This window comes from Onychomys torridus, chromosome 1, assembly GCF_903995425.1.
Source record: "Onychomys torridus chromosome 1, mOncTor1.1, whole genome shotgun sequence".
NCBI lineage: Eukaryota > Metazoa > Chordata > Mammalia > Rodentia > Cricetidae > Onychomys > Onychomys torridus.
Genome location: NC_050443.1, coordinates 56,230,636 through 56,240,022, shown reverse-complemented (window position 1 = coordinate 56,240,022; position 9,387 = coordinate 56,230,636). Strand labels below are relative to the sequence as shown.

At 53.6% G+C, this 9,387-nt stretch overlaps 1 protein-coding gene across 6 annotated transcripts in view; it reads right to left on the bottom strand.

Moving 5' to 3' along the window:
- Positions 1-3,978: 3,978 nt before the first annotated feature.
- The window catches only part of Klhl25 (kelch like family member 25), a 28,421-nt gene continuing 23,012 nt past the window's right edge, over positions 3,979-9,387 (bottom strand). For all 6 annotated transcript variants that reach the window (XM_036207959.1, XM_036207946.1, XM_036207952.1 and 3 more), the window contains one exon: positions 3,979-5,470. The gene's annotated coding sequence lies outside the window, so the exon portion shown is untranslated. The remainder of the gene's footprint in view (positions 5,471-9,387) is intronic.

The window sequence follows — 9,387 nt, the reverse complement described above, 5'->3', positions numbered from 1 at the left end:
CCATGGGGATGAAACTCAAGGGTGGACTTGTCACCTGCCTCCGCCTCCAGGAATCTACCCTTGAGGAGTGCCTGTGGGCTGGGAATGCTCTAACAGAGCTGGGGCAACAGTGGGAGCCAGCTGCTGGGAAATTACAGTAAAGTAGACTGGTGTTAAGGACAACAGTGTTGGCAGGGAGTATGGAGGAGCCGGTCTGCTGACTGGCAGCTCTATTCTTTCCCAGACCTGCTAACGGGTCCCTGGCATGGACCTCCCTTCAAGACTGTGGTCCCTTGCTCCTTCCTAATCTAGACAGAGGAAGGACTGGTCGTTGTGTCTGGCTGGAGACCTGTACAGGGGCACTGCCCTAGTCTACAGCCACTAGGCTAGGACACCTGATGCCACAGGCAGCCCCCATTCTCTCCAGTGGGACAAGGAACAGACTTCCCTACATGGCACCCTGGCCCTCTCTAGCCAGCTGGGGAACCATGTGTACTCTTCAAGGGCATAGTTTGATATTTATTGATGCTTTGGTGCTGAGGCAGGAACTAAGTGCTCAGGCATGCTAGGCAGTCTTCCATCTCCCCAGTCACTCCCCAGCATGGGGGCAGGAATGTGCTATAAAAAGGCAAGGACCAGCAAATACCACCTAGCAACAGTACTGCCAATGAACCTGGGATTGACCCATCTACTTGGAGCTTGAGTTCAAGGTGTCTGGGAGCCTTTTCCCTGAAGAAACCCAGGAAGAACCCAGAGAGGCGGACCTCACTCCTGGTTGCAGGGCATTCCTTGGCACAAGGCCTGGGACCCTCACCCCAACACTCCTGGATGCAGAACAGTGCCTTGACTCTGATGGCTGCTGAGGTTGGAAAAGGAAGTGAGGACAGGCTGACCCAGCTCATCTTGGTGAAGTCCACATGTCAACAAACGAAGCTGGAAGCTAGGCCCAGGGCTGTGTAGACTGAGCCTGAGTCTCCCAGTGTACTAAATCCCACCCAGGGATGATCATGAATGACTCAAGCTCTTGCCAGCCTCATGCATTAAAGACCTAGCTGTCTTTTTGTTGGTTTTGCTTCCAGGTTTTTTGAGTCAAGGTTTCATACTCTAGTCCATGCTGGCCTGGAGCTCATCCTGCAGCCCCGACTGGCCTTGAATTCACCAAACCCCCGGCCTCAACCTTCAGACAACTGCTTTGTTGCTGTTTCAGACAGGGTTTCAAGTAGGCCAGTTGCCCTAAACTCCTGTGTAGCTGAGGATGACCTTGACCTTGCCTCCCCTGCCTTTACCTCTGGAGTGCTGGGATCCCAGGCCTCTGTGTGTTCAGGGCTAGCACTGTACTAACTTATGGTTTGAATGAAAAGTGCCCCATAGGTACATATCGGAGCTCTTGTCCTCAGTTGGTGATGCTGTTTGGGGAGGTTATGGTGAGGTGCACCCTGCTGAGTGAGGTACTGTACCTGGAAGAGGGCCTTGAGAGTTTACAGCTGCACCTCACTAATGTGGTGATATATTGTGTACCCTAATAAATTTGCCTGAGGATCAAGAGGACAGAGCCAGCCACTAGATTAGACATAGAAGTCAGGCGGTGGTGGCACACACCTTTAATCCCAGCACTTGAGAGTTAATGCCTTTGCCTGGGAAGCACACATGCCTTTAATCCAAAGAAGTAATATGGCAGGGCAGAGAAAGGTATATAAGGCATGAGGAAACAGGAACTCAACCTCTTTGGGCTGAGAATTTCTTACAGGTAAGAACTAGTGGCTGGCTGTTCTGCTTCTCTGATCTTTCAGCTTTAACCCTGATATCTGGCCTTGAGCTTTCTATTAATAAGACCATCTAAGATTCAAACAACACATTAACAATGTACTGTTTTGTCAGGCAGTGGTGGTGGAGTACACCTTTAATTCCAGCACACAGGAGGCAGAGGCAGGTGGACCTCTGTTCAAGGCCAGCCTAGTCTCACTTCCAGGACAGTGAGGGCTACACAGAGAACCCGTCTCGTAAAACAAACAAAAACAAAACAAAAAACAATTGAATGTTTCATGCTCCATTAAAGATGTGAACTCTCAGCTTTCTCTTCCTGCCACCACGCCTGCTGATGCCAAGCCCCACAAAGGCCTCCCTGGAACCCAACTAACTGCCTGCCTACCTTCCTCCCTTCCTCCCTCCCTCCCTCCCTCCTTCCTTCCTTCCTTCTTTCCTTCGCTTCTGCTTTTTGGAGGCAGGATTTCTCTGTGTAGCTCTGGCTATCCTGGAACTAGCTCTGTAGACCAGGCTGGCCTCAAACTCACAGAGCTTCAGCCTCCAGAGTGCTGGTATTAAAGGCGGGGCCCACCACCACTCAGCTGCCCAATTGCTTCATAAACAGACCTTTCTTCTCCAAGTCACACAGCCCTGAGGTAGAGCAGAAGGCAGTATGTGAAAATGGACAACACAGTAGCCCTCTTGAGATGTGTTAACACTGAGAAGGGTCCCATCCTCACCTGGACAGGCTCCCAGGATGCTGACCCTCCAGAATGGCTGGAACTCTTCCCTGGTAGGCAGAACTCTCCATTGGTGGTGCTGGGGATTGTTTCCCAGGAGAACTGGCCCCACGCTGGTGCACTAGCAGGGCTCCTTCCTTCCGGAAGCCCCATTCCAGAGTCAGGCTGGCCCCAAAGCTGGGTACCACCCCAGGTACAGAGCCCCTCACCTCCTTCACAAGTAGACCACAGAAGCCCCACTGCAGCGTGGAAGGCACCATCACTGCAACAGGGGTGTTCCAGGAGCCAGCTGAGCACTCAGATCTAGAGCATAGCCTCAGTCCCCAACCCAGCTCCAACCCACTATTGATCATGGAGTCTGGGCAACCATGTGAGCCCCTACCCTGGGTCATTTAGCCTGATACCAGGAGGAAGAAGTCAAGGACACAGACCGTGTACTGTCCAACCTCTCTGCAGGCCATATTAGGTGGGGCTAAGTCCAAATCACAACTTTAAATGAGGAATGGTGTAAGTTTGAGGCCTTTTTGGTCTCCAGTTTCAGGAAAGTCAGGGCTACATAGACACACACAGATTCACACAGACACAGACACACACATAGTTGCAGGAGCTGGCACAGCTTGCTGGACCAGGAAGTCTAAAAGTTAATGAGGCATCTGGAAGGAAGGAAAGGACTTGGCCTCTTATCACTATGGCCTGTATTTACAGCTGTCAAAAGTGGAGACCTGCATGAAAGACACTGGGGGCTGGGGTAGGTAGACCATCTCTGCTCTTGGATGCCTTAAAAGTGTATGAGGGTTTGCCTACATGTATGTGTACCATATGTGTTCCTGGTGATCACAGGGCCAGATCAGGGTGCTGGATCCCCAGGAACTGGAGTTACTGATGGCTGGGAGCCACTATGTGGGTGCTGAGAACCAAACCCAGGTCCTCTGCAAATGCAACACAATGCTCTTGACCTCTGAGCCAACTCCCAGGATGACCTAGTTAGGAGAGGCTCTTGGTTCCTACAATGGGATGATCACTCCAGTCGGAGCAAGGGGACAGTGTGCCTCACTTGCTGTCTGAAGTGCTTCCCCCTAGGAGTCTGCATGCTGCTGAATGATGCCACTGAAGGTGAGAGCCATGAAGAGGTGCCAAGGCTAGACCACCTCATGCAGCCCCGTCTGACCAGCACATAGTCCTGGTTTACAGTTCACAGTAGAAGGAGAGCAGCCCATAGGGCAGTAATGTGACCCCTGAGGACCAACTGCCCTTGGGGTGGTGCTGTGACCCAGCAGTCACTGGCTGACTTAACCATGATCACCTTCACAGCGCTGATGTGGCTTTCACAAAACTGTGTCTCTGGACCCATGGTGCACAAAGCTGGCCTATGAATGGAACTGGTTTTCACACAAAGGGTTAAGGAAAAAGAACCCCAACAGGAAGTTATGTCCTCTGGTCTGGAGGGTCCCCTGCAGTGCACAGGGCAGCAGGCACAGACAGGCAGACTCTGGATCAGGAACTCACAAAGCCACAGTACGGTTAGAACAAAAGGAAGGTCAGGAACTTCCTCACTTTATTAAGTTAGAAAGCTACTAAAAGCAACACCTATGCTCAGACCAGCACCGTGGCTAGGTCCCCTGTGCTGTGCAGACTGATTAGTCCCGATGGTGTAGTCCACAGGCCAAGAACCTCTAAGTCTCCAGCATGGGTGACCAGGTGTGGAATGGAAAGTGAGCTGGACCACGGATGAGGGCCGGTCTGAGCCTGAGTCACATCAGGAAGTAGACTTTGGCCTCCTTCCCAGACCACATTCATGGGGGGCACTGCCCTAAAATCCTACAACCTAGTCAGCACTCAGCACCAATACCAGGCTAAGCTGTGAGGACTTGAGCGCCAACCACACTGGTCTGTACCATAGCTCCACTTCTGCCAATGGCAGAACCCACTCTGCATGCTCCATCCAGACACAGCAATGGCCTGGGAAGCCACCGGCTGGGCACCCTGCCCACTCTGTGCCAGACACAGGAGTGCCTGTTCTCCCTACACCAGGCTAGCCAAACAAGGGAGGAGACTGGGGTCAACAGTGGCGTCAGAAGGCCTCTGAGAACCCCCTGCAGGGACACTGGTGAGAAACCCTTGAGAAACACACTCGGGAAGTGTCTTCGGATCCTTCTTTGTGAGCTCAAGGAACAAACAGGCAGGATGCAGCTGCCAGCTGGTGCCAAGGAGGGTAGCAGTTGTGACGGGAGCCTTGTCACTAGACCCCACACTGACAGAAATCCAATCTCTGTGGGAACTGCAGTGGCCATGGGTCCCTCTGCCACACTGGGCTCATGACTACCCTGTCTCAGGGGCAGCTGGGTCTCCAGAGAAGGAGCCCAGGACTACCGCTCCAAGGAGGGCAGGCAATAGGCTCCACTAGCTCCCTGGGGCCTAGAGTCCTGCTGGGAACCCTCAGCAGTGTCTGATGGGTCACCAACACCTGTCCTATATACATCCCTGGCAGCTTCCTGGAACTCATGCCTTAGAGGGATGGGCTAGCTTTTGGCAGTGGGCACACAGGAGAATTAATTCCCCTTGTCCTTTGGGGTCTGGTGCCGTCTGCTGCAAAGGCCTGTGGGAACCATGAGAGGGTGGGCTGCCCTGTGGGTGTCTGTCCCTTATGCAATGTCCTCAGTTGCACTCTCCCTGATGTCAGGACACTAAGGACAACACTGCCACCTCCCACAGGCAGCCTGGCAGTCAAAGGCTGTGTCGCTGGTGCCAAGGGACCCCTGCTGTTCCCCTGCCAGCCCTTGCCAGGCCTGGCTGACAGAGGTGACCTCAAGGCTTTGTGTGAATGTCATCCCCCAGCCCAGAGTTCCTGGGCTCTGGAAGCTTCTCTCCACACACGTCGCTGGCAGCTTAGGAAGCCTGAGCACAGCTGTTGATGGAGATCTTCACTCTTCTGCCTGAAGCTCAGAACAGCCTGAGCTGCTGCGGCCCGGAGCTGGTGTGGTCGGCCCAGGTGGGAGGAGCCACGTAGCCTGTGGATGAAACACAGGGAGAACATGAATGGCCACACTGCTCTGTCCTAGCCTGGCCAGACTCAAGAGCCCCCAGGGCTAGGCCTCAGGTCCCAACACCTAACCACCCTGGGCTGGATAAGGCTCTGCTGTGCATCGCGCAGTGCGGCCAGCCCTGCACAGTTCACCAACCAGAGCTACCTCTGCCACCCAGTGGGAGCCACACACTCATCCGTCACCGCGCTCCCTCCCTCAAACAGGAGATCCAGGAGCAAATGCAGCTATGGTCCCTAGGCATCATCTTCCCTGGAGGAACTGCAGACTTACACAAACAATTAATTGCATGATGTTTGCACTGGGAAACACTGGAGACAAAAAGGAACTTCTACCACTTAGTTAAGAACCAGAACCTTTATTTTATTCAGGTGTGGAGAACGAGGAGAATTAATGGGGGACAGCAGTTGGCTGGGGGGGAAGATGAGAAGCAAGACGGTGGTCCTAAGAGAAAATGTGGTACTTTTAAGAATGTAAACAAAAGTGGGCCGTGGGCCGGTGGGCCAGTGGGCCAGGCACAGGAGGCAGACACAGTCTGTGGTCTAGGAGGAAGGCAGGTGTGGTGAAGGGCAGGTGGCTGGCTCTGGACAAGAGGCATGCTCTTTTGTGACCTGAACAAAAATTCACCACAGCTTCTAGTTGCCAGGCCATGGGACAGGCTACGGGGATGTAGTGGTGAACAGGCGGGACTGTCCTTGGGGCCATGAAGCTCAGATCCCCTGCTGCGTCCTCAGTCATTTGGAGCACCAGTGGTTGCCCTGGATAAGAAGACGGTGGCTGTCTACCTGCCCAGAGAAGGGTCCAGCAACCGGACCCCTTGCTGAAGGCTTCATGAAGAATGTTCCTGAAGCAAGAAGGAAACGCTGATTTATGACATGTGTGATCACTGCTACAGCTGAATCCCAGTGGCACCCCACAAAACCCTAGGCCCGCCCTAAGGAGGATGCGGCTGAGCATTGAGTTAGGAAATGGTGGCGGCCAGGCTATACTTCCTGAGCTGATCGAGTTGGGACCCTCTGCAAGACAAAGCAGGGGAGAAACTAGATTGAGTGAGGAACCTAAGGAAGCAAGAGAGAGGAGGGAAGCCACAGATCCTGATTCCCAGGCATCCCAGAAATCCATGCAGTTCCAGTGGCAGCCAGGGCTGGATATACCAGAGCTACCAGGTGGTCCTAAGGTGGGGAGGAACACCTGTGAAGGAAGAACAGACTCTGTCCCCATCTCTGAATGGCTAGAGGTGCTCATGAACTCACAGGCTCTGTGCTGAGCTGTGTCCTCATGCAAGCATTGCAGGAAACAAAACCGGTTAGAAAGCTTGGCAGTTTAGGTTTAGAACTATGGAACCTGTACACTGGCGTGAGCTGTACCGGTGTGAAACCCCAGTACAAGGAACTTTTCTTTAGTTCTGTGTGTTTACATAAACATCAGAGCAAAAACACATGCCAGTGCTGAGGCCCCATGGAAGTTCTCTGCAAGTGAGTTATGACCCTAGCGCTGCTACACTTGCTAGAGGCAGGCCAGTGCTGAGCCATAGGAATTCTGCCATCTACAGAGGTCCTGAATCTTCTAGACACTGGCAGGGCGGAAAGGATCCTGCTCTTCCAGCAGGGTCCTGAGGCCCCTAACAATCCTACGACACTGTAAGACAGCCAATCTGAACATCTCAGGGGCACAGACTGCTGGCCCACTTTATCCTGCCGCAATATTACTACAATTAAATAACCAGAGCAAGGTCTGAGGCTTCCTACCAGCTTCGGAAGATAGGCCTAGCTGGCAGGAGAGTGCCAGAGAGGGACAGTGTGAATGCCAGGGCTCACCCCAGCATCCCATATGCTAAAATGTGTTCCTCAAAACCAGGGTGAAGGATGGAGAGATGGCTCAGAGGTTAAGAGCACCAACTGCTCTTCCAGAGGTCCTGAGTTCAATTCCCAGCAACCACATGGTGGCTCACAACCATCTGTAATGAGATCTGGTGCCCTCTTCTGTATACATAATGAATAAATAAATCTTAAAAAAAGGACGATGGGAGCCTCCCTCCGTGGCTGTCGTGATGGCTCCAAACAAGTGACTGTCCTCTGGCTCACCCAGGTCTTAGTCTGTGCCCCTAATTCTGTCAGCCTGGTTTTCTCATCTGTGCAATACAATCAACCCTCCAGCTGAAAAGAGGACTTGAAGCCAGTGTTTCTCCTGGGCATGGCAGGCCTTGGCAAAAAGCCACCCTGCAGATGACGGGTTGATGACTTTCAATCTGTGCTGTCCTCAGGACGACATCACAAGGTCCTCTCCCGCCAGCTAGGCCGATCCACAAAGCTGACGGAAGCCCCCAGTCCTGCTCTGGGGTGTTCTTTGTAGTAGTAGTAGTAAGACAGGATAAAATGGACCAGCTGTCTGCAGCAATGAGAAGCTGCAGGAAGAACATGGGAGACTGGACCTTACTTAAGTAGCCTTGAGGGGGGCACAGAGGGGAAGGAAAAGACAGAAGGATGTGTCCAGAGTGGGGCTCCCATCACGACTTGAAGTGGATGCCTGGGATGGAGAAAGCAGACATGGGGTCAACAGGGAATCATAGGGTAGTAAGCAGGGGCTTCAGGGGCCTGCTGCTGTGCCCCCTGGAACTACCCTGGAGCCTATAAGGATGGCAGAGTAGATCTATAGAAACTGGGCATAAGTGGAACTTCCAGGGGACCAGGGATGGTGGCCCTTGCCAGGACCTTCCTACTGGTTACCTGGAACAGGAGGCTGGATCAGCAGAGCCAGAGCCATTGGAAGGGGACCTGGGTGAGGTACCAGGCTGGGCATCCCACAACAGCTTATTGGCTCGTGCCATGGTCACTGGAGTGAATGTCACGGAGGTAGCAGGCATGCTGTGTTTTGGCCCCTTCTGGCCTTGACCATTAAGGTGTTTGGCCCTCTCCTATCCTGGGCTCCTCACCTCCTACACCACAGGCCCTGGTCTGTAGCTGAGTTTCATCCACATGCCATGGGGACTAAATTGGACAGGGCTCCCAGTACCCAGGGAGTGCCTGGCCTGTTCTGCATTATCAGGTTCTTGCCCTTCTGATGTGCTGTGGGTCTCGTCTTTAAAGAGAACCCAGAGACTATGACCTGTGTAAACAAGCTGACCAGAGGAGGGGCCTGCAGAGAGTGGGAACACTTCAGGGTCAGTCTTGGGGACAGAGAGGCAAGGAGGGGATGTTCAGATGGAGGAGGGGCTGCTGGTGTGGCCAGACTGCTGTGGTCCCCCAGAAAGTGAAAGCTGAAATCTAGGAGCAAACTTGAACTCTCAGTAGATGCTCAGGAAGCCTAAGGCCGTGGAGACACTCACCACCACCTTGGGGACACATGCTACCTGCATCTGGGGCTGACTGGGTATGAGCAACCGCCCTCTCTGTGCCCACTTCATCATCTAAAGCAGCCTAGTAACAAAAGCTTGTCATAGTCACAGGAGTGACGACTGTGGGATGGGCCAGGAACATAAAAGGAGCTCACAGCTCACAGCATCTGAGAACTGTAAGACAGCTGCCTTTCCCAGACCAGAACGCTGAGACTCTGGAAGTTAAGCCAACGGGGTGTCTGTCGGTGGCAAGAGGCCGTGTGAGCTTTATCTAAAGCAGACAGCGCCTAAAAACATGTGCTTGGCCAGGTTCAGCCCAGCTGCCCCTCCCACAGGGCAGTGGCAGGGTAGAGCCTCTGCTGGGGAGGGTAAGGCACCCGCCCCCACTTCCTGAGGCAAATAGGGACACAGGCATGAGGAGCCTCCGCCCTGCAGGCGACTCCGCCCCTCGGGTGATCCCAAGTCCCCGGTGGCAGAAATAGACAATAGTACTGGAATGACAACATCCCTTTGAAGCTTGCCCCCACCGCCCCCCCCCCCTCCCAGGACC